We start from the raw sequence: 23345 nt of genomic DNA on the forward strand, positions 1-23345 counted from the left end.
TGACTAGTTTCATTAATACAACTAAACCATTTTTGTTCAAATTTTGGATGACTTATAGCCGCTATGCCTGCATCGATTGCCTCCGTGGTGGTGAAAAGAAAACAGTTTTCAAATCTCTTTAAAATGCTCTCCAATAGACCCTTCGCTATTGGTTTGCAATAGTGTTGTGACACCAGCCGATATTTTATACGTGATCGACACCACGACGTTGATTTGTCAGGATTAAGACGACTTTGTTAACTCACTAACAACTCTTTATTTTTAATACTAAGGTTCTATACTTTAGCTTTTTTTTAAAGGAATTTGAAGAGCGTCTAACACTATACACTCTGTCTGAATGAAAAATTATAATATATGTTTTTGGGGCTGAAAACTTACTTATATGTGTGTAGAACAACTTATCTAAATTATATTATTAAGGGCAAACACCCGGGGACTTGAGACTTTGGTCGCAGTTAATTGTTCGTATAGTCGAAAGGGCAGTCTGGTGAAAGTCCAATTTGTTCTTATGATAATCCCATATTATTGGGAAAGGTTCGTGTCGTGTGGGATAATAAGTTATATGACAGATTTGAGGATAAGGAGGTATATAACACCTCCCCCAATAAGAATTTTGATAGGGTTTCTTAATTAGACAATCAAAATTTCCTAATGAATTAAAATCTACGGCTACTAGGCTAATTTCTTATGAATTTAGTTACACTATTCAATATGATTAACAATGAATTATACTCTTAACTTATCTTAGAATTAACACAGAAATGATATACCAACAGTTCACATTTTTAATCGTCTTTCACTAGCGGTTCTTCGTGTGTATGTTTCAGGATTATCAGCTAATGATCGAAGGGAAGCGTGACGCGAAGAGGTTTCCTGGCGTTGTTCATTGACTTCATCCTGATTTGGGGTGTGGTGAAGAGATTGAAGTACCATTTGATCCAATTGCCTCGGGTTGATCTCAAATCTTTCATTGTGGTTTGTTATGCATACGTTGGGAATTCCACAATAGTGTGGTCGTTTGGGAAAGTATTTACCTACTACGGGTAGCCAGCGACAATTGCAACAACAAAACAACAATAGGAAAGTTAGAGCGAAAACTATGACAATGGCAATCATAATTGAGGACCAAGATGTTACTAAAGAGGATTCTTGGAATTCTTCTGTTAAGAATTTGTTAAGTTGCTCTAATTTTTGCTGGGAATGACGAAGGTCGTTTAGATTCAAATTATTCAGGTTGAGGGTTGTCATTTTCACTGGTTTTGACATTGATGGTTCTTTGGAGTAGATACAGCAATCGTCTTTGGTTAAGTCGAATTTGGGAATGAAATTTGTATAAGTTGCTGTTTGGTTTGATGTGGAATATAGCACTGTCGAAAAGGTATAGCACTTGCAGGCAGATATCATATGAAAGATTCCGGTGCCCAGGAGCTCAACGTCCATAATATTGGAATTTGACTTATCACAACTGATTGAAGCACTGATCTTCTTTGAAATTACATATAACCACTTATTTGGCGATAAGGGATGCCAAATTTCCATTTCGGCGTGAATACTTCGTACCGGACAGTCCTCTGGTAATTTGTCGATGGTGGTTTGAGTCCGAAGTATTGTTTCGCACACTGGTCTTTCTTGTAATAAATGTATAGATGCCTTCGAACAGATGTAGTCTTCCTCAGATATCTTTTTACAATTTGACAAATCTCTCAATCGACTGTAGTATGTTTTTGTCGTACTAAGTAGTAAAAAGGGGTAAAAAGGATCTATGTAGGAATATAAGGTTGACCTTTGATGTTTTATAGGGAGTGGAATTAAATTGTAGAGCTTAAATAATCCTTCGTGAGTTAAAGGTATTTTAATGACGTAGATAATGTTTTCGTGATCATATAGGACAGAAATATCACAAATAGAGAAATACTTGTACATGTTGTTCACATTGTTAAGAGGAATTGGAAATTTTAAGTCTCCATTTAATTTTACATTTTGCAGTTGTGTCTGTAATTCTGAAGGTGTTATAATCGAGGGATGTATGATATCTTGTTTAGCAAACAACATAGCGGTGATTTGAGTATCGCATTCGTTGATTAGTTCAGAAATCATCAGGGATAAGATGTTTATGTTTCTGCTAATAGTTACACCTCGTTTTATCATGTTCAATCTCTCATTGACATCTTCACTAAAATTATTAAATTTAACAATATTTTCATTTAAGTTTTCTTCGTTGAATTTAAGCAGTTGAATCGAATTATTATAACTGTTGATGGCATTAGAAATTATGCGAATTTGTTGTTTCATCATGGATTTAATTTTACCGTCTTGGTTGTTCAAATTTTTGATAGATTCAGAATAGTATTGTGCATCGGCTGCATCGGGAGTCCCGAAGAGCCAGTTGAACGCATAAGAGACACCATTAAATAAACCGCGTTTGGTTTTTCTTGGAGAATTAATGTGTCCTACAAGGTGTGTCATAGTTTCAAATTTAGATTGAAGATTTGGTATTTGTGAAATTATGAAATTTAAAGGGTTTTGACAATGTTTTACTTCAGGAATATTAGAACAAAGGACAACAGTGTTGTCCGTCATTGATTTTATAATTTCGAGTTCACGTGACATGAAGGAGATGTTTTTAAACGAGATCAATGAAAATTTGTCAGTGGTAATTTTTGCGTACCCCCAATCATGATAAAATATTCCGGAACTGTCATTGAGAGGGGAGTTTGTATACAATTCGGTAGCAAGAGAGTAGGAAGTAAATAGGAGGAAGATGGTAGTGATCATGGCAGGTTTATTCATCATCTGAAACAAAATGTTTTAGTAAATTTTTGTGATAAGTGATTATTTTGTTAGGTTGCATTTCAATTTGGACAGTATTGTTATCGTTTGCTTTTATGATCTTATATGGACCTTTGTAATTGGGGCTTAATTTCTTACTTAACCCGTGTTTGATATTCTTGTTCTTAATCATGACAAGGTCATTAGTTTTGAATTCTATTACCCTGTCGTTACGATCATAATACTGTTTTGATTTTTCTTTACTCTGAATTAGATTTTGTCTTGCAATTTCGTATGCCTTATTAAGTTTTAGCTTCAGATTTGAATAGTAATCATCGTAAGAGTATTTAAATTCAGGTTTTTCGGTTATAGTTTTAGGAATGAAAGGTTTGTGTCCGAACAATAGTTCGTAAGGAGTGAGGTTGGTTGATTTATGTATGTGACTATTATACGTGAACATTGCTAATTGAACATATTCGTCCCAGTTAGTTTGAGTATCGTTGATATAATGTTTTAAGTACTCCTTTAGGGTAAGATGACTGCGCTCTAATGCACCATTAGTTTGGGGATGGTATGGACTAGTGAAAACGTGTTTTATTCTGAATAGTCGATTTAGCTCTTTAATAATTTCGGAACAGAAGTCGGAACCTTGGTCCGAAAGAATCGATTCGGGGATTCCAAATATGCTTATAAAGTGCATTAATTGATCAGCAATCGTTGCAGCTTCATGATTTTGAAGACAACTTGCGTATGAATATTTTGTTAGGTCATCTTGCATTGTTAAGATAAATTTATTGCCTTTTTCAGTTAGAGTCAGTGGTCCTACAATGTCAATGGCTATCCGTTGAAATGGTCGGGAACTGGTAGTGGTTATTTCCATCGGCGCTTTCCCCGGTCTGTGGTTAGTTTTATTAATTTGACAAGACTGGCAACAGTTAATGAATTTTTTAATGTCGTTTTTCATTTTTGGCCATTTGTAATTCTCTTTTATACGTTTATACGTTCTTAGAAAACCAGAGTGTCCCGATATTGAGGTACAGTGGTTCTCGTTAAGAATTGATTGAATTTCTTTCTGCGTTTTCGGTTGGAACCTTGGCTTGTCGACCAATACAACGTAAATTTTCTTGAACAGAAATTGAATCATTTCCAAAAACATTTCCTGTTTTAATTTTGAGTTATGATCAATTGGATTTTTTATAAAAATTTTCTTGATTTTATAATTTGAAAGTATTTTCCTTAGGCTTAATAGTGAATAAAATATATTTGAATATTCTAGTTTATCAAAGTGGTTGAGTTTGGAAATCATCAAAAAAGTTTGTTCATTGGACACGTTTTTCAGATGTAGTGTATCATATATGTTCCTGTCATCGGTTAGTATGTCTAAGTCATGTCTACATTTTAGATTTTCATAACTTGTATTATTCTCGTTTAAGTCTTTAGAATAAAATAAGGCGTTAGGGAATTTAGTGAATATGTCGTCTTTAATAATTTCAATATCCGGAACATCCTTGGTTGTGTAATGGTATTTTATGAACTCATCATATGTCTGATTAAATTTGAAGTGTAGAGACATTATTGGGGTTTCCGTTGGATTTCTGGACAAGGCATCTGCATTACAGTTTATTTTGCCTGGCTTGTAGATAACTTCGTATTCATACTCTTCAAGTTTAAGACGCCATCGTAGAAGACGACTGCATGGATTTTTGCAATTAAATAACCAGGTTAATGGACGATGATCTGTTATAATTTTGAACTTTCTTCCATATAAATAGGGACGAAAGTGATTTGTTGCCCAAATTATCGCGAGAGCCTCTTTTTCTGTAGTGCTGTAATTTACTTCTGCCTTATTTAAAGTTCGAGAAGCATACGCAATTGGAAGATCTTTTCCAATATCACCTTGGGAGAGAACAGCGCCTATGGCATAGTCGGAAGCGTCCGTTGTGAGTACAAAGGTTTTTTCGAAATCGGGATATTGTAGAATAGGTTCGGTAGTCAGAATTCTTTTGAAGGTCTCAAATGATTCTTGAGTTCTATCAGACCATATGAATGGTACATTATTTTTGAGAAGTAAGGTAAGAGGTTTTGCAATCGCAGAGAAATCTTTGATGAATCTTCGATAATAACCGATTAGACCAAGAAATTGTTTGATTTGTTTTTGGGTCTTGGGTGTAGGGTATGAAGAGATAGCTTTAATCTTTTCAGGATTTGGAGCTACACCTTTGTTACTAATAACATGGCCTAGGTAAACGACTTCCTTTTTCATGAATTCGCACTTGTCTGGTTGGAGTAGCAATTGATTAGATCGTAAACGTTCGAAAATAGCTCTTAGTTTCTTTTCATGTTCATCAATTGAACTGGCGTAAACAACAATATCGTCAAGATATACAAAGCATTGTAATCCTTGTAACCCGGTAAGAACAGTGTTCATTAATCTTTGAAAAGTACTTGGAGAATTTTTCAGACCGAATGGCATTCTAGTGAACTCAAAGTGTCCAAAAGGTGTCGAAAATGCGGTTTTTGGAATGTCATCGGATTTCATTTTGATTTGATGGAACCCACTAGCAAGGTCTAAAGTGGTAAAGTATTGGGAGTGCCCTAACTGGTCCAAAATATATTCTATATTTGGCAGGGGATAGGAATCGCCTATTGTGACGTCATTTAATTTACGATAATCAATGACAATACGCCATTTTCTTTCTCCTGAGGCATCTAGTTTCTTGGGTACCACCCAAAGGGGACTTGAATAAGGAGACACGGATGGTTGGATAATGCCTTGTTTTAGCATCTTTTTTATTTGTTTATCTACTTCCGATTTATGTATTTCAGGGTATCTATATGTTTTCGAATGTATGGGTGTTGGATTACTGACAATGATACCATGTTTGACTGTATTCGTACTTGTTAATTTGTCGTTAGGTAAATAAAATATATCATTGAAATCTGAACACATTTCTAATATGGATAGCTTCTCCTCGGAGTTCAAATGATTTAGCCGCAAATTTTCCTTCAGCAAATTAATGCGTTCTCTTTTTCTTTGTTCGACTTTGGTATCTATATCAATATTAAAAACGAAGGAGTTGTTTTCATCGAAAGGATCTAATAATAATTTAATGTGGTTTATCCGTACATGTTTGTCTGTTGTATTTAATATAGTTGTGATGCTTTTATTGTTTTTTACTTTCAAAACAGATTTTGCTAGAAATATGCCATTACAGAGTTCGATTTCTGGACTTATGCCTTGTGATATATTTTGATTGATTATTTCAACTTCTATAATGGTTTCAGATCTGGGGCTAAGATAGTAAGTTTCTGAGTTGAATGAGTTAGTATTGATTCGTAAAGGGATTGGAAATGGTAGACTTTGTATTGATAGGGTTTGTTTTTCGAAGGAGATATTAGCCATTTGGCCTTGAAGATAGTCATTACCAATTAATCCGTCGAATGGCAGATTTGATTCGGCTTTTACAATGTGGAATTTTACGTTGAACGTCTTGCGATTGATTTCCAAGGGTACATTTATACTACCAATGGTGGAAACCAATGCATTTGGACTGAGACCACTTAGTGACAATGTTTCAGTAGGGTTAAAGGTGCATTTCGTTTGTTTCAATTTGGCAATTTTAATTAATGAAACGCTTGCTCCAGTATCGACTAAGAATTTGAATGGAATACCTTGAAAGTGGACCTCGATGTACACCATGCTTTTATGTATTACTAGGAGAGGTACTGGTGTTTGAGACATATTTTTAGAGATTTGTGAGGCACAGTGGATATCATTTGAAATAATACTTGAATTTGATTTCATAGAATTAGAAATAGTAGGGTTTGATTTAGAAGAATTTGAATTAATAAAAGGTTTCTTCGAATTAGAAATAGGAAGTGGTTTAACTAAAGTCGAAGTTGAGTTGGTAGAGTTGGAATTAGTATGATTAGAATTTGATTTAGAAATTTCGTTCGTATTGAACTGAGTTGAATTTGAGTTAGTAGAATTGGAATTCGAATTTGATTTAGGAATTTTGTTCGTATTGAACTGAGTTGGGTTTGAGTTAGTAGAATTGGAATTAGAATTTGGATTGGAGGTTGTTGTGTTTGAGTTGAGTTGGAATATTACACCTCTTGAATGTCCATTTCCACCAGTGAGGCGTTTACTGGGGAGGACTGGCAGTTTAAATTTATAGATTGACGAGCCGGGTTATTTTCCTCGGAATTTCTATTGTCAAATTTTCTTTGGTTGTCTTGTTTAAGTCGATTATTGTATTCACGTTTCCGACATTCACTGATAATGTGCCCTTTGTTTTTGCAATAGTTGCAGAATTTTCCTTGTGTGTTATGGGTTTGACGAGATTCAGGTTTAAGGAATTCTCTTTTATTAAATTGTATTGAATGATTTGATTTTCGGAAACACTCTCGAAGGTTGTGGCCATTTTTCTTACAAAAACTGCAATATTTTGAATGTCGTAATGTAAACTCTTGGTTGGAAATGTTAATTGCGCGTTCTTCTTCGATTGCCTTAGTAAGTGCTTCAGAAAAATCGGTTAAGTTTTGCGCTCTGAGGAATCTTGAAATATCGGGCTTGGAATGATGAATGAATCGACTCAATCCTAGTTCTTTGATTGTTTCTATTTTCCCTATCTGTTCGTTTTCATTATTAAAATTGATAGAACTTAAAATTCGGGTAACAAGTTTATCTATTCGTTCATGAAAATTTAAAATTGGTTCAGATTTTTCTTGTTTGAGCGTATTTAATTCCTCCATTAACTGAATATAATGTTTTCTATCTTGGTAAAAGGTACATAAAATATCTTTTAACTCTTTCCAATCGCCATAAGATTTTCCATGTAACTGAGATCTAACACTTCCAGTTAATCTGGAGATTATAAATGCTAAAAGAGGTTTTTGTTGAATGTCGTTAGCCAAATCAACCGCATTGCTACAGTTAATTAGAAACTCGTGGAATTCGTGTCTTTTTCCATCGAATGATTTAGGAATCAGAGAGCATAAGAATTGTAATGGGAACCCACTCATCGTTGGATTATTCTCAGTGGCCATTATTAAGAATGGATATAGAATAGGAATAGAGAATTGATAGTAAAAAGGGTAATAGTAGGAATTTGAAAAAATGGGAAACACTTAGTACAAAACAAAAGTCGAAAGATTGCTTACCAAATTGTTTACGGGAACAATTTTTTTGTAGTAGGACGTCTCTGATGGTTCGTCAGTGCCCAAGGGATTGAAATCCGCCAAATTCTTGGAACCTTGTTGCAAGGCTATCTGTCCACGATTGTGGCTGAAGATCCCACTTCTGACACCAAAATTTTGTGTTGTGACACCAGCCGATATTTTATACGTGATCGACACCACGACGTTGATTTGTCAGGATTAAGACGACTTTGTTAACTCACTAACAACTCTTTATTTTTAATACTAAGGTTCTATACTTTAGCTTTTTTAAAGGAATTTGAAGAGCGTCTAACACTATACACTCTGTCTGAATGAAAAATTATAATTATACCTTTTTGGGGCTGAAACTTACTTATATGTGTGTAGAACAACTTATCTAAATTATATTATTAAGGGCAAACACCCGGGGACTTGAGACTTTGGTCGCAGTTAATTGTTCGTATAGTCGAAAGGGCAGTCTGGTGAAAGTCCAATTTGTTCTTATGATAATCCCATATTATTGGGAAAGGTTTGTGTCGTGTGGGATAAGTTATGTGACAGATTTGAGGATAAGAGGGTATATAACACCGGGTTGGAATAACTATACGCGAGTAAAAAATATAACACTTTATTAACTTCTCGATAATACAAGAGCGGGAGCGAGGCGTAAAGACCCTTTTATGTAAGTGTTTCTTTTAGGATCAATCTGAAGGTTTCTGCCGGACCTTTTCTTAACTGCTTGACTGCCCTATTTATATATATGATATCTACGTGGACTTTGCTAAAGTACATTAATAAGGGTAGTTTGAACCTTAAACAGTACTGAGACTTTGAGTCTCAGCTAATTACAATTTGATGGGTTAGTTATACAAAGGAATTGTGTTTCTACGTAAATATACATTCTAATTAAGTTCTAATATCGTCCTTAGGTTTCCATGAGAAAATAGTACAAGAAATAATGTAAGAGGTTAATACATATATGGTATTGTTACGTATGCGTAACCCGGGGTGCTTTACAAATCCACTTCATCAGCTTTTTGAAAACTCAGCTATATTTGTATATTTAAGCAAATGCATTCGTTTAGAGATTCATTCAGAAATTAATCGAGTAATCTACTGCCAACTTGCTTTGTGAATCTACATATGTATTATATTTGTATTTTCCTAAATAAATAAAGTTTTTTTTTATCAAAGTTATTAAAAGATAAAATAAAACTCTACCAATCTACGTGTAGTATTTGATGCATCATTTCCAAGCTGCACAGGGTTTTCCTTGAACAATATTCAGATGACTGGGCCTACCATTCAGCAAGACCTATTTTCTATTCTTATTCGATTTAGACAACATAGGTACGTTGTATCTGCCGATTGCACAAAAATGTATAGGTCCGTGTGGGTCCATCCAGATGAAAGGCCACTGCAACGCATTCTATGGCGATTTAACCCTGAAGAGCCACTGCATTGCTATCAATTAAATACATTAACATATGGTACCACCTCAGCGTCTTTCCTAGCTATTCGGTGTCTTTTCCAGCTTGCTCTTGAAATCCAAAACGCCTATCCGGACATAGCCGAAGTAATCAAAGGTGACTTTTACGTAGATGACCTCCTCACAGGAGCCAATACTATAGCAGATGCAAGACGAATATGCAATTTGGTATTTAAGACCCTTAAACAAGGTTGTTTCGTATTGCGCAAGTTTTGTGCCAATGATGGCAGTATTTTAGACGGAATCCCTAATGATAATTCGTTTTCAAAAATTGTTGAATTCGGGGAAGACGATGTAAAGAAAACGCTTGGTCTGATTTGGAGCCCTACTCACGACATACTAATGTATAAGGTAAAGGACCTAATTCATTGTGAAAAAATCACAAAACGATTAATATTATGCGAAAGCTCCAAAATTTTTGACCCATTAGGCCTTATAAGTCCATGCGTAATTATTGTTAAGATCCTTCTCCAGGGTCTCTGGTTAGAAAAGCTATCATGGAATGATCCAGCTCCCCGTGATATCGCTATGGCATGGACCACTTTTGTTTCGGAGTTGAGGTTTCTGAATGAACTTAGGATAGATCGTCATGCAATTGGCGAAAATGCAAAATCAATTGAGATGCATTGTTTTTCGGACAGCTCTGAAAAGGCATATGGGGCCTGCATTTATCTCAGGTCTTTAAATGAAGAGGACGTGTGCAAATACAAAGTGAATCTGGAAAGACTCGAGAGGGTGAATAGGAGGATGGCGATAGGGATTGCAATGGCATACAGGACAGTCCCGACGATCGCAATAACGCTAATCGCGGGACAAATACCCATGGATCTTGCAATTGAAGAGAGAACGGTGATATATGAAAGGGGTGCGGGCAGTAGAGCAGAAGCCAGAAAGATGCTGTTCACAAAATGGCAGAGAAGATGGGACGAATATGAGGGATGGACGAAAGTCTTCGTCAAAGATGTAGAGAAATGGGTGAGTAGAAAATTTGGAGGCTTGGACTATTGCGTAATCCAGGCCCTGACAGGGCATGGAGTGTTTGGAAGTTACCTAAAAAGAATAGGAAAACAGGAGACGGATGAGTGTTGGTATTGCGAAGGTGAAGACACGCCGGAGCATTCGATTTTTGTATGTGTGGAGCATGTCACGGAGAGAGGGCGCAAGAGAAATTGGGGGGAACAAGTGTAACTGTAGGAAATATCGCTGAATGTCTGTTAAAAAATGAAGGGAGCTGGAGAGCGGTAACCGACATGCTGCGAGCTATTATGAGCAAGAAAGGAATGGACGAAAGGGAAAGAGAAAATAGAGCAAGAGCAACAAGGAACACGAATGAGGTGTAAGATGAAAGATAGTGTCGGTCTGTACGAACCCACCACCCCCCCTCTGAAGTAATGCCATACGGCGGTTCCGGAGGGGATCCAGGGTGAAGAGAGGAGGGTTTTACTGGGTAGGCGTCCCCTTCAGGGACGAATCCCACATAACCCGGTCGCTCGAACATCAGACCGGGTACCTTTTGAAGGTATCCCTCCTCTATAAAAAAAAAAGATCTTTAAATGAAAATGGCGAAACAAATGTATGTCTTTTGGCATCAAATGCTAAAGTTGCACCTTTGCAAACGGTGACTTTACCACGGCTAGAACTTTGCGGAGCCTTGGTAGCGTCGAGACTTGCAAAAAAGATTTCCCAGTCGCTGAGATTAAAGTTGGCAAAAACATGTTTCTGGACGGATTCGACGATTGTATTAGGATGGATAAAAACAGCCCCAAATAAACTAAAAACATTTGTAAGTAACAGAGTTGTCGAAATTTAAGAAAGTGACAGTAGTGATACTTGGAGGCATGTTCCAAGTCAACTTAACCCAGCGGATTACTTATCGCGAGGATTAAGGTGTTCTGAGATTAAGAACGTAGATGTGTGGTGGAATGGTCCACGATTTTTATGTTTGCCAGAAACTGAATGGCCAAAAGGTCCTGGAAAAAGCGATGAATTGCCTGATTTGCGTAAGACTAAAACCTACTGTGCAAATAGCACAATACAAGGGGGTGATAGTTATGTCATTGAAAGATTTTCTAATCTATTAAAGTTAAAACGAATAATCGCACTATTACACAGATTTGCACACAATTGTCGCACGGGTCCAGGTAAGCGAAGGTATGGTCCAATATCAAAAGGTAAAATTGAACATGCCTTTAAAATGTTAATGAAGCAGGTACAAGAAGATTCCTTTTATGAGGAGTTCAAGAGTATAAAGAACAATAAGATAAAGACTTCATCAAAAATTATTAGTCTGAAACCCTTTATTGATGAGTTTGGATTGTTAAGGGTGGGTGGCAGATTAACGAATGCAAAGTTTAGCTTCGAAAAGAAACACTCGTTAATCCTACCTAGACGACATCATATCACAAATTTAATATTTACTCATGAGCACATAAAGTTATACCACTGTGGTCCACAGCATCTATTGGCCTCGATACGGGAATCATATTGGCCATTGGCAGGTCGGTCCTTAGCCAAACAAATCGTGCACAAATGCTTAAGATGCTATAGATACAATCCCAAGATGCTAAGGCCTATCATGGGTGATCTGCCCGAACAACGGGTAACCCCTAACCATCCGTTTGATGTTATAGGGGTGGATTATGCAGGTCCATTTTCATTAAAAAGTCGGTCCGGTCATGGTGCCAAGCTTTCGAAGTCGTATATTAGTCTCTTCATTTGCTTTCTAACCAAGGCGGTTCATTTGGAATTGGTTACTGATCTCAGTAAAGAATCCTTTGTACTATCGCTACATAGATTTGTTGCGCGAAGGGGTAAACCTTCTGTAGTGAATTCTGACAATGGTACAAATTTCGTAGCGGCGCACTCAGAATTAAAGGAACTGGGACAGTTCATTATACAAAACAATAACGAACTAACCTTAAAATTATGTAATACAGGTATAGAATGGCATTTTATTCCACCTTAATCGCCCCATTTTGGTGGGCTTTGGGAGGCAGGTGTTAAAAGTATGAAATTCCATTTAAGACGAGTGGTTAGTAATACCCCATTAACATTTGAACATTTTTATACCCTGTTATCAGAAATAGAGGCAATAATGAATTCGCGTCCCCTTTCCCCATTGTCCTCTGAACCTGAGGATCTCACTTCGCTAACCCCGGGACATCTTCTCATTGGACGTCAGTTAAGCTCTTGGTTAAGTGCAGACCTAAGGAGTTTGCCTACCAATCGGCTGTCATTGTATCAGCATATGCAGCAGTTAAGACAGCATATTTGGAGCAGGTGGAGCAAGGAATATGTTGCAGAACTCCAACAGCGCATCAAGTGGAGGCAGAACTATGACAGTTTGACTGAAGGTTCGCTAGTGTTAGTGAAGGACGACCAAACACCCCCTATGAGGTGGAAATTAGGAAGAATTGTGGAAGTATTCCGCAGAAAAGACAGGGTAGCGCGTATAAAGACTCAATCTGGGGTCATAAAGCGTTGCTTTTCAAAAATTTGTCCGTTGCCAGTAGACTAATTAATTTATGTTCATAGGTGTTAAAAGTCTACGCTTTCAAGGCAGGCGGCATGTTCAGTATTTTTCCCTTTTTTGTATTTTTTGTTTTGTTATCGAATATGTTGGTGTGTCTAGTTATATGACCATCTACGAGTGATGATTATTGGTATGGTGCTGGCCCGACAAACACATAAATCTGTAGCCGAGTGTTATGTTGGGAAGACCATAAAGGTCATAAACTATCTTTAGGGATGCTGAAAGGGATTCAGCTTTCATGTATGGTTGTTGATTGTAATCTTAAGAGAGACTAACCAGATGACTCGCCCTTACTAACGAGAGGCATCTCATTAGGTCCAAATTTGTCACTAGATGAACTTGCGTTTAGATCTCTATTCGTTAAAGAATATATATATTATTCCACAATTAAATAGCATTTATTATTACACTCACGATTTATCCTATTTAATTATATGTGCCATTAAAGTTAACCATCTTCGAATTTCAAGAACCCGACACTATAAGTTTAAGCTTAAAGTTGCCAGCCATAACAATTACTGAAAACCTTCAAGAAAAGTTGAACTTTATCGTTTCACGAAATTAATCTTTGAAGGTAATTCGTATAAAATTAAATAAGTCAAAACAACTGTACACCGTTTAACAAAATTTAATGTCTATAATCTTAGCTTCTCTATTACCGCCTTAATTATTATATTTAGTATATTAATTATATCAACCATAATTATGTTCTATTATTATAAGCGGTTCAAAAAAAAAATAAATAAATAAATAAATAAATAATAATAATAATAATAATTATTATTATTATTATTATATATATATATATATGTGAGCTTTCATAAAGTAAAGTGACACGGGGTTAGTTATTAATTCACTCAAAGCAACCAATAAACCTGCCACCTTGCAAGGATAGTGTTATATCTTATCCTTGGGTATATGTGGTATGTCACAAGCACCTATGAGTGTTCCCTTGGAAATGGACTAAACTTGTACTTGTAAAAGTAGATCGTTACGTTAAAAGATAAAGAGGGTCTGTTTTTATCATATGGGGTGTGAAGAAGGAATAACTGAGGGATGTAAGCGTGGGAAGAATGTGGATGGTATGGCAGGTTTATTGGATGGGAAAAACAGATACCCGGGGAATGACTTCGACACCTTGCGAGGGGGCATTCCATTCTCAATCGTTGGCAAATAAAGAAGTCTCTCACAAACTTGTGTTTTTTTGTTTTCTCTATAAGAAGAAGTTTCTTTCTTCTGACATATATATATATATATATATATATATATATATATATATATACAGGGTGTTCCGTGAAGAATGCGCCAAAAAGGAATCTGATAATCTAGACATTAAAATAATAAGATTTATCCCAACTTGCCTCATGAAAATGTTATTCGTTTAGGATATACAGGGCGTTAAAGTTAATTTTTGTATTTGAATTTCTTTAAGTAAATCGAATAGTTTTGAAGATATCTTGTTCAAATTTTGAATCATTGTTTTTTTTAAGACCGGTAAAATGAATATTTCATTAAATTTAGGTTTCGAAAAAGAGGGCGCTAGTTGCAGCCTATAGGGCGCACATTTATGTCCATATTTTTTTACAAATGCAATAATTGTGATTTTAAGAGGTATTTTTGATAGATCTATCATTTCTAAAGATAAAAGGTATACCTCATTTAATTTCCATAACGTGTCTAAGTAAGTGCTCGATATTAAGTAAAAACAATTTATTAATAACAATTATTAATTTATTGAAACAGTATATTTTATTTTAGCAAGTGTGAAAAATGTCCACCATTTACTTGAATGCATTTTCGTACTCCTTTTATTAAGTGTTGTCTTATTCTAAATAAATAACCGTCACTATTTTTAATCGCTGTGGCGGCATCCTGGATGCGTTGAAATAATTGGTCACGCGTATTTATCTCTGTATCATAAACTAAGGATTTCATGTATTTCCTATATAACGAGAAATCCATTGGGTTGAGATCGGGACTACGAGCTGGCCAAGGTACATCACTTCCTCGTCCAAACCATCCATTAGGAAATTGTCTATTGAAAAAATTACGAACTACAATGGGGTAATGTGGAGGAGCGCCATCATGCATAAAGATGATATTTTGTCTTAACTTAAGCGGTACGTCTTCAAGTAAATTTCCTAATTCAGTTCTTAAAAACTCTAAATATTGTTCTGCATTAAGCCTTGCAGGTAATTGAACAGGTCCAATTATGAAATCGTCCAAAATTCCACACCACATATTAATAGAAAATTCATATTGAAAGTGATGCTCTTTTACTACTTTTGGATTCTCAAAGTCCCAATAATGGCTGTTTCTCCAGTTGAAAACACCACGCCTTGTAAAAGTTGCTTCATCGGTGAATAAAACTGAATTAATAAAAGTTGGATCTTGATTTTGGCGATCAATAATTGTTTGACAAAATTGAAGTCTTGGTAATATGTAATGTACCCTTAGGCTACGCCTATGGATTTCCACTGCTTTAGTAGTATGTCCAGGATGGCCATATGTCGGGAACCCATTATCTGCCAATAAGGGTTACCCTTCATAAAAAACTTTCACTCCTCTTCCTCGTCAAGACAAAAGACTAAAGTATCCTCATTCTTGCCAAAATCAGATTTCAGCTGCAACACCCTTGTAAATTATCCTTCCTTACCATTGTCTTGACTTTACGGGTTAAGAATTTGGAAAGTTACCATCTGTGGGTTATGTTGCCTATTGTTTAAACCCGGAGTACGCCTATGGGTACTGACCCCCATGTTTCAGTACTTAAGATACCCCGAACCTTGTACTACTCTCTATTCTACACTATTCTTTTTCCCTAATAATAACGATAGAACTGATATAACTCTTGACTCTCTCCATTTTAAATGCCAATTAAAGCCTAAGATCTTTAGTTTTGTAACGATTCAGTGTTGTGTGTGTCATAACGAGTGGAATAAAACATATAAAAGTGTTCCCGAGTTTTGTTTCGCGAGTTCCATTACAAATAGATCGTGTTCCAGTAAATTTTGTACTGGAGTAAAGTGATACGGATGTAACTTTTCTTGTTTTAAAATTCGAAAAACTGTTGTTTGTTTTACTCCAGTAGCTCTTACCAACTGCTTAACGCTTTTTTGGGGGTTTTCTGCAACGCGAACTAACACTTCCTCTTCTAGGTCAACAGAAATTGTCTTAACGGGTCCATGTTCACATTTAGGGTGAAATGATCCAGTTTCTCCTAACCTGGTAAATAGTCGTTGAAAAATATTACGATCCGGTTGTTTCCTGCTCTTACTTAGACACGTTATGGAAATTTAAATTCGCCATATTTCGAAAATGGCTTGGATTAGCGAAATAAATGAGGTATACCTTTTATCTTTAGAAATGATAGATCTATCAAAAATACCTCTTAAAATCACAATTATTGCATTTGTAAAAAAATATGGACATAAATGTGCGTCCTATAGGCTGCAACTAGCGCCCTCTTTTTCGAAACCCAAATTTCATGAAATATTCATTTTACCGGTCTTAAAAAAAACAATGATTCAAAATTTGAACAAGATATCTTCAAAACTATTCGATTTACTTAAAGAAATTCAAATACAAAAATTAACTTTAACGCCCTGTATATCCTAAACGAATAACATTTTCATGAGGCAAGTTGGGATAAATCTTATTATTTTAATGTCTAGATTATCAGATTCCTTTTTGGCGCATTCTTCACGGAACACCCTATATATAGCCATACAGTTCTATAGAGAGACCAAAATAGAAACCCCCTATTTTCGCAAACTTAAGAAGGGAGGAATTATATGGCTATTTACGTGTGGTAAAGTAATATGACCACCCCATAAGTCTTATTGCTTTACAGACGTAAACAGATAAATCTATAGGCGAACGTTATGTTTAGGAAATCATAATTTGGCTTAGGCTAACATTCAAGATGCCGGAAGAGTCTCAAATCTCACATGTACTAATTAATTGAAGTCATAACATAAACAACAGATTTCTTAATGATTGTATTTTTTGGTATAAGGAAGGGATCGAAAGATTATAGTTAGTTCTTAAGTCTGGAAGAGTCGAATTGGTTAGTGTGTTCAGATCGTAACCTGTTAAATAATAAATTATTTTTTTTATAAATAATTTTTTTTCTTCATTACGATCGCGATCCATCCTTAAAATTCAACCCTCGATTTAATACAAAATGTACAATAAGGCGTCTAATATGTAGTTCATTTCAAGAGTTGTTCATCGTTTCATATTTCTAAATATGGAGCCAAAAGTACAAAAGCAATTTTTATCACTACAACAAAAAATTAAAGTTCTTGAAGTACGCGAACAAGAAAAGTTAAGTGTTCGACAATTAGCAGTACGTTTTAAAATAGGCAAAACACAGGTAGCAGAAATTATAAAAAATAGAGAAAATCTTATGAAGAAATGGTATTCCAATACTAACGTCGACGAAAAAAGAAGTTTTTTAAAGTCGCAGGGTCTAAAAATTGATCAGTTATGTTACAAGTGGTTTGTAGAGTCTCGGAATAAAGGAATCCCATTAACAGGTATGTACAAATTCCAAATTCTTCCAATTCGTTAATTTCCTTAATCGTTATTATTTCTACTAAGGTCCATTGGTACAAGCAAAAGCAAAGGAAATTTTAGAAACGCTAGGAAACAAAAATTTTAGTGCTTCTACCGGTTGGCTTAATAGATTTAGAACTCGTCACAATATAGCTTTTAAAACAATCTCAGGGGAGTCTGCTTCAGTGAATCCTGAGGATGTGAAAACTTTTTTAGAAAAATTACCCTCTTTAATAGAGAAGTACCCACCAAGAAACATCTACAATGTCGACGAAACAGGGCTTTTCTTTAGAGCTTTGCCAAATAAAACCTTAGCTCTAAAAAAAGAAAGATGTTTTGGTGGAAAATTGTCTAAAGATAGAATTACTATTTTACATTATGCCAATATGAATGGTGAAAAAGAACCACTCTTGATAATTGGAAAAGCTGCTAGGCCGAGAGCATTTAAAAATATTGACTTAAACAAATTTCCAGTGATGTGGAAATTTAACAAAAAGGCTTGGATGACCGTTGACATAATGACTGAATGGCTAAGAGACTTTGACCGACAAATGGGTGCTCAAAAACGACAAATTCTATTATTTTTGGACAACGCTTGTTCGCACCCCAAAGAAATCAATCTCAAAAATATAAAACTATGTTTTCTTCCCCCAAATTGCACAAGCATGTGTCAACCGCTGGACCAAGGAATTATCAAGAATTTCAAATTTAATTACAGGACTTTATTATTGAAACACTTACTGGTAAACATCGATGATGCAAATTCTGCACAGGATTTAGTAAAAATAATAACTTTATTGGATGCAATATTCTATGCAAATAAAGCATGGAGTGAAGTGACTAGCGTTACTATAAAAAATTGTTTTAAAAACGCATTTCACATTGAAAACCCAAAGTTAGAAGAACAGTACGATCCGGAAGAAGAACTCCCTCTATCCCTGCTAGCGGAGATTTATAAGAAAAAAGTGCCTTTAGGAATAACGCAAGAGAGCTTTGAAGAATTTTTTATCATGGATCAAAATTTATTTGTGGAAGAAATCCAAGAGGAATTTGTTTCAGATTCAATTTTAAAAAACATGGATGTTGAAAAAAGTGAGTCAGATGAGTCCGATGATGACCAAGAAAGTGCAACAGAAATAGAATGCAGTATTAACACCTACAATGAAGCAATTAAATCGGTAAAGGCACTGAGAGTCTTTTCTTTACATCAAGGAGACACCAAAGCCTTAAAAATGTTGTCAAATTTAGAAATACACTATCAAGAAGCCTTTTTGAAAAGAAAAATCCGTCAAACTACGTTAGATGAATTTTTATCTTAATTTTTTTTTAATGTGTATATATGTTTGTTTTTTCTTTAAATAAAAAAATCCTTCATTTCAATACATATGTGCATATTTTCTTGATCATTTTATATGATAAAAAAAATCCGTTATGCCTGAACTTTTTTCCCTTTGAACGGACACTTCTCCTGAGCGGACAAAATTTCTGGCACCGTCAGTGTCCGCTTAAGAGGGATTTCACTGTAGTTGCGTTGGTACAAAAAAGAGGGAATTCACATGTTCCAGACATTTTTATATAATTCTTTCCTCCTCCGCAGGAAAAACTCCAGAAAACGTTTGTCATGCCACGAATTCCGTTTGGCAATCATAGAGGAAACGCTCCCAGACGAAGGAACTTCTGAAAGGCAATCGGACACCTCTTATAACCCCACCCCCCAGAAAATCGAAATTCGCGGAGGTAAAGGCAATAGGATAATGCGAAAAAAATGGAAAGTTTGTTGGAATGAAAGAGTTATGGAAGATTCGGCATATCACTGCACCCCATGTTCTGTTGAGCAGGTTTTTTTCGTTGCCGAGTGTTTTGAAGAGTGGCATAAATCCATGTTCACACGTCCGAGCATTCTTGCACAACTCTTTCATCATCCGAGAAAACAACTCTGTTTCGTTTTAGTTGGCGCACGCTATATTTGCTTGGACGAGTAAGAAACCATAGATATGTGCCAAAGTTTAGACCATAGTTGTTTTTTTTTCTGGTTTGGGGAAACAGGTGTGTGGTTTGTTTGACTGGGGGAGGATGAGAGATAAGAATCTGCCAAAGAGAATTGGGAACATGAGACTAGAAGAGAAAACAGGGAAGAAGGTGCCTATCGGAGCTCGTGCCCCTGGCTTCTAGCTGGAGGGCTATATAGAAATGGAAAAAAACTGTAATGGTTCGGAAGGGAATCTGCAAGAGCTAGATCAAGGCTGTTGGAGAAACTCTAACATAAAGATCGCTCTTACGTAATGCCCTAACATCTGGGCAATAAATAACAATAGACAGAAAACAGAACCGTTTCTCATCTCGTCGCTTTAACAGCCACTTCTCTCTCCTCTCTCGATTTCACAAGTTAGAATAAATCACTTTACCAACTTCTAACACATCTCGTCGCAATAGAAATCTGTAGTTAATCATTTAATCGTCAATCAAACCCTGCATTCCAACTAGTCTGTGATTAAATTTAATGTGATTCGTGTAACAGAGTTTCTGTACCTTCTCGAACTTTCGGATCTCCATTATTTCTTGACGGTGGCCCGTCTGATCCTTCGACTCAAGTACAAAACCCCTCCGGCGTATTTCGATATCTCGTTGAATGCCTAGTGAGGCAGTCGCCACCGTTAGGCAGGAACTCGGGAAGCCCCTGGCTTAAACAGTGGCACTAATTAACACACAACATGTTTGTTTCTATTAGCTTTATTACAAATTTCAAATAGTCAGCCCCTTTTCTTAGGCCGAGTCAGCATTACCAGGGTCCTTTGTTGACTGCCTCCCTGTCTAGTTCGTGTTTTTATTTCTATTTTATTTTTTATTTTTTTTTTGTACGAGGAAAATCTTCTAAAGACACCCATGCCTGATGACGGAGTGGCCGGGTAGTGTGGGATTCACTGTGTTATACTAAGCAGCGCCTACCCACTAAAAACCTCGTTTGCAGCTTTCCACCGTCGGCCGGAACTGTCCCTCGGGATAAAACCTCGGTTATGTGTTTTTATTTAGATACTTAACATTTATCGTTATAGTGTTGACGTTCCAGAATCAGTCGGGCTATTGGAACTATTGCTACAAAATGAACAAAACCTAAATATACTTGTATACATGTACAGGGTGACTCTAAATAAGTGGGACAAGCAAATATCTTGAAATCGGGAGGATCTACAAGGAAAATGTTCAAACAAAGTCTTCTTTATTTTCATCCATACCACGTAAGTCTGCATCAAGAATTACATGGTGATGATTTCCGAAATCGAGTGACTTTTTGTACTTGGGCACAAAGAAGACTCCATGAAAATGTACATTTTTTTTCAAATATACTATTTTCTGATGAATCCTGCTTCACAAACCACGGTGAAGTGACTCGCCACAACGTGCATCATTAGTCGGTTGAGAATCCACGCCGGTTTCGTGAAGTGGAAAGTGTTGGATTCCCATCCACATCGCCATGTTATCTATGGTTGAGTCCGTTATATGTTAAATGTCTCAAAGCAAAACTCATAAAAGTATCAAACCGAAAGGGCGTTTCTGCGTTTGATTAGAAGAAACATAAAACAGACCCACGACATGTACCACCTAGTATGTTAAATAAATATCACCGACTCGACCATTTGCAGAACTCATGAATTGACACATCAATGGCAAAATCCCATTAAGGTACATGTTTGGATCACTTTCACCCTGAAAATCCTGACCCATGGGAAGGTACCCACCAGGGCCCGGATTGGTCAACGAAGAAAAAGGAGGGTGATCCAAACTTAACGAGGTCGGGAAACCAGAGAAGAAAAAACAGTTTGTTTTTACGAGAAACACACAAACGGTTTTTCCTCACCTTATAACCATTTTTTTCGTACTATTCAACCTTTAGAAACTAATAGAGACATTTGTTGACGTTAAGTAGTGAAGTTTCTCTCGCCCATCGTCCTGCTTTTTCGTGGCGGTATCCACGTATAAAATAACACCCGGTATCAGAGTATTCTTCCCCGGGACTCCAACAAAAGACAGCGACCGTGGACTCTGAATGTTTGGTGTGGTGTTTTAGGTACATATCTGATTGGGCCATGTTTCTTTTATGCAAACCTGAATGCAGAGAAATATCGTCATTTTTTGTTAGAAAATCTGCCACTCCTTCTCGAAGAAGTTAATTCAGGGCAAAGGTTGACAATGTGGTTTCAACGTGACGGTTGCCCCACTCATTATGCTAGAAATGTCAGAGAATTTTTAAACGAACGTTTCCCACAAATATGGATTGGGCGCGGTAGTGTTGTTAACTGGCCAGCCCCATCACCAGATTTGACCTCAGCAGATTTTTCTTTTAGGTCATTTAAAACAAGTAGTTTATAATCGAGTACCAAGTACTTCCAAACACATGAAAATTCGGATCGAAAATGCTTGCCGAAACATTACAACTGAAATGCTGAAAAATAAGAAGCAATCACTTCAAAACAGAATTGTTAAGTGCCTTGAACAGCAGGGGAACCACTTCAAACATCTGTTGGACTGAATTTGTTTATAATAAATTAAAATTTACTACAAAATTAATAAAAGTTACAATAAATGAAAAAAGTTTGATGAAACGTTTTTTATTTTGTGTCTGTTATTATTATGAATTTCTTAAATTTTAGCACAAAATGTTTCAAGTAAAAATATTTTTACTGCCAACAAAGAATTCGAATCTCAAAAAAAAAGTTGAGTGTTACATTTGAAAAAATCAAGTTGACCCCAAAGGACAGGTGAAGGTGACCTTGGAAAAAACAAATTGACATAAAAAGTTGAGGCCCTAAAAATAAAGAAGATTTCAAACATTTTTTTGTAGTTCTTCTCGATTTAAAGATATTTGCTTGTCCCACTTATTTAGAATCACCCTGTATGTATGTAATTTCTCACCTAAACCGTAAAAACGTTTTCAATACTGCCGCGAAGTTCTGCTTTTCTACCAGATTTGCAAATTGTAATGATACAGTCTCTTCTCCACGGTAGATGTAAAGCTCTACAATCAGTGTGTGTTCATCTTCGTCGTCCGATTCACCGTTATCAAACGCCGTTATATCGGTGTCCTCTAGACCAAAAAAAATTTTCCCATTTTCGTCTTTGAAAGCAATATTAGTGCCCTGATATACTTTTACGATTACGTCTGCCAATTCGACAGCCCCTCTTTGGTATTTCACAACGTTGAAGCTCGATATTTTCTTCTTTACTAACTTAGCCTTCTGTCGTTCACGTTGGAATTGACGAAAATCCATTATCAGTTTTTTCATATCCATTTTTTTCTAAAAGAAAAACTATCTTCACTGGTTTTTATCACTGATTTAATGCGTACTAACCTATTCCGAGTCCCTTCAGCCTGTCGGGGTGCACGCTTGCGTGTAAAGCGCTTTCACTACCCGACTTGCGTTTTCGGAGGTTGTAGAATAGTCTAAGCACTTGTGTAAATATGTAAATATGTATATATTGTAAATATTAGTTCGCAAATATGATTGTAAAAAAAGAAACAATATACCTTGCGCGATTCTTAAAATCTATCTTGCCGTGTCGAGAACCCAGAAGAGAGCCCTTCCCTATTTTTTCCAGATGGTCTCTATTCGAACAAAGAAAAAGGGACCCGCGCAGGTGCGGGTTAACCTTTTTCTTTGTAAAGGTTAAGGTAAGGTTCTTTTTTCCCTTCCGGCAGAATGTTCTAGAATGACCTGCCGGAAGTGCTAGGGGAAGATTTTTCACCGGGTTCTGGAGTACCTAGGGAACCGAAGGGTCACCCTAGGGTACGTCACATTGTCAAGCCTGACAGGTGACAGTTGCTCCGCTATCAGCTCC

General features: G+C 36.2%; 1 protein-coding gene across 5 annotated transcripts in view; it reads right to left on the reverse strand.

Moving 5' to 3' along the window:
• Positions 1–23345, reverse strand: part of LOC136348888 (uncharacterized) — a 71377-nt gene extending 48032 nt beyond the window's left edge. The window contains exons 1-4 of one of the 5 annotated variants that reach the window (XR_010733741.1): positions 22859–23345; positions 22422–22804; positions 20248–20603; positions 20173–20187 (exon numbers count right to left, since the gene is read on the reverse strand). The gene's annotated coding sequence lies outside the window, so the exon portion shown is untranslated. The other 4 variants (XR_010733740.1, XR_010733743.1, XR_010733744.1 and 1 more) reach the window with 4 other exon arrangements.

Source organism: Euwallacea fornicatus, chromosome 35, assembly GCF_040115645.1.
Source record: "Euwallacea fornicatus isolate EFF26 chromosome 35, ASM4011564v1, whole genome shotgun sequence".
In the NCBI taxonomy this organism is placed as follows: domain Eukaryota; kingdom Metazoa; phylum Arthropoda; class Insecta; order Coleoptera; family Curculionidae; genus Euwallacea; species Euwallacea fornicatus.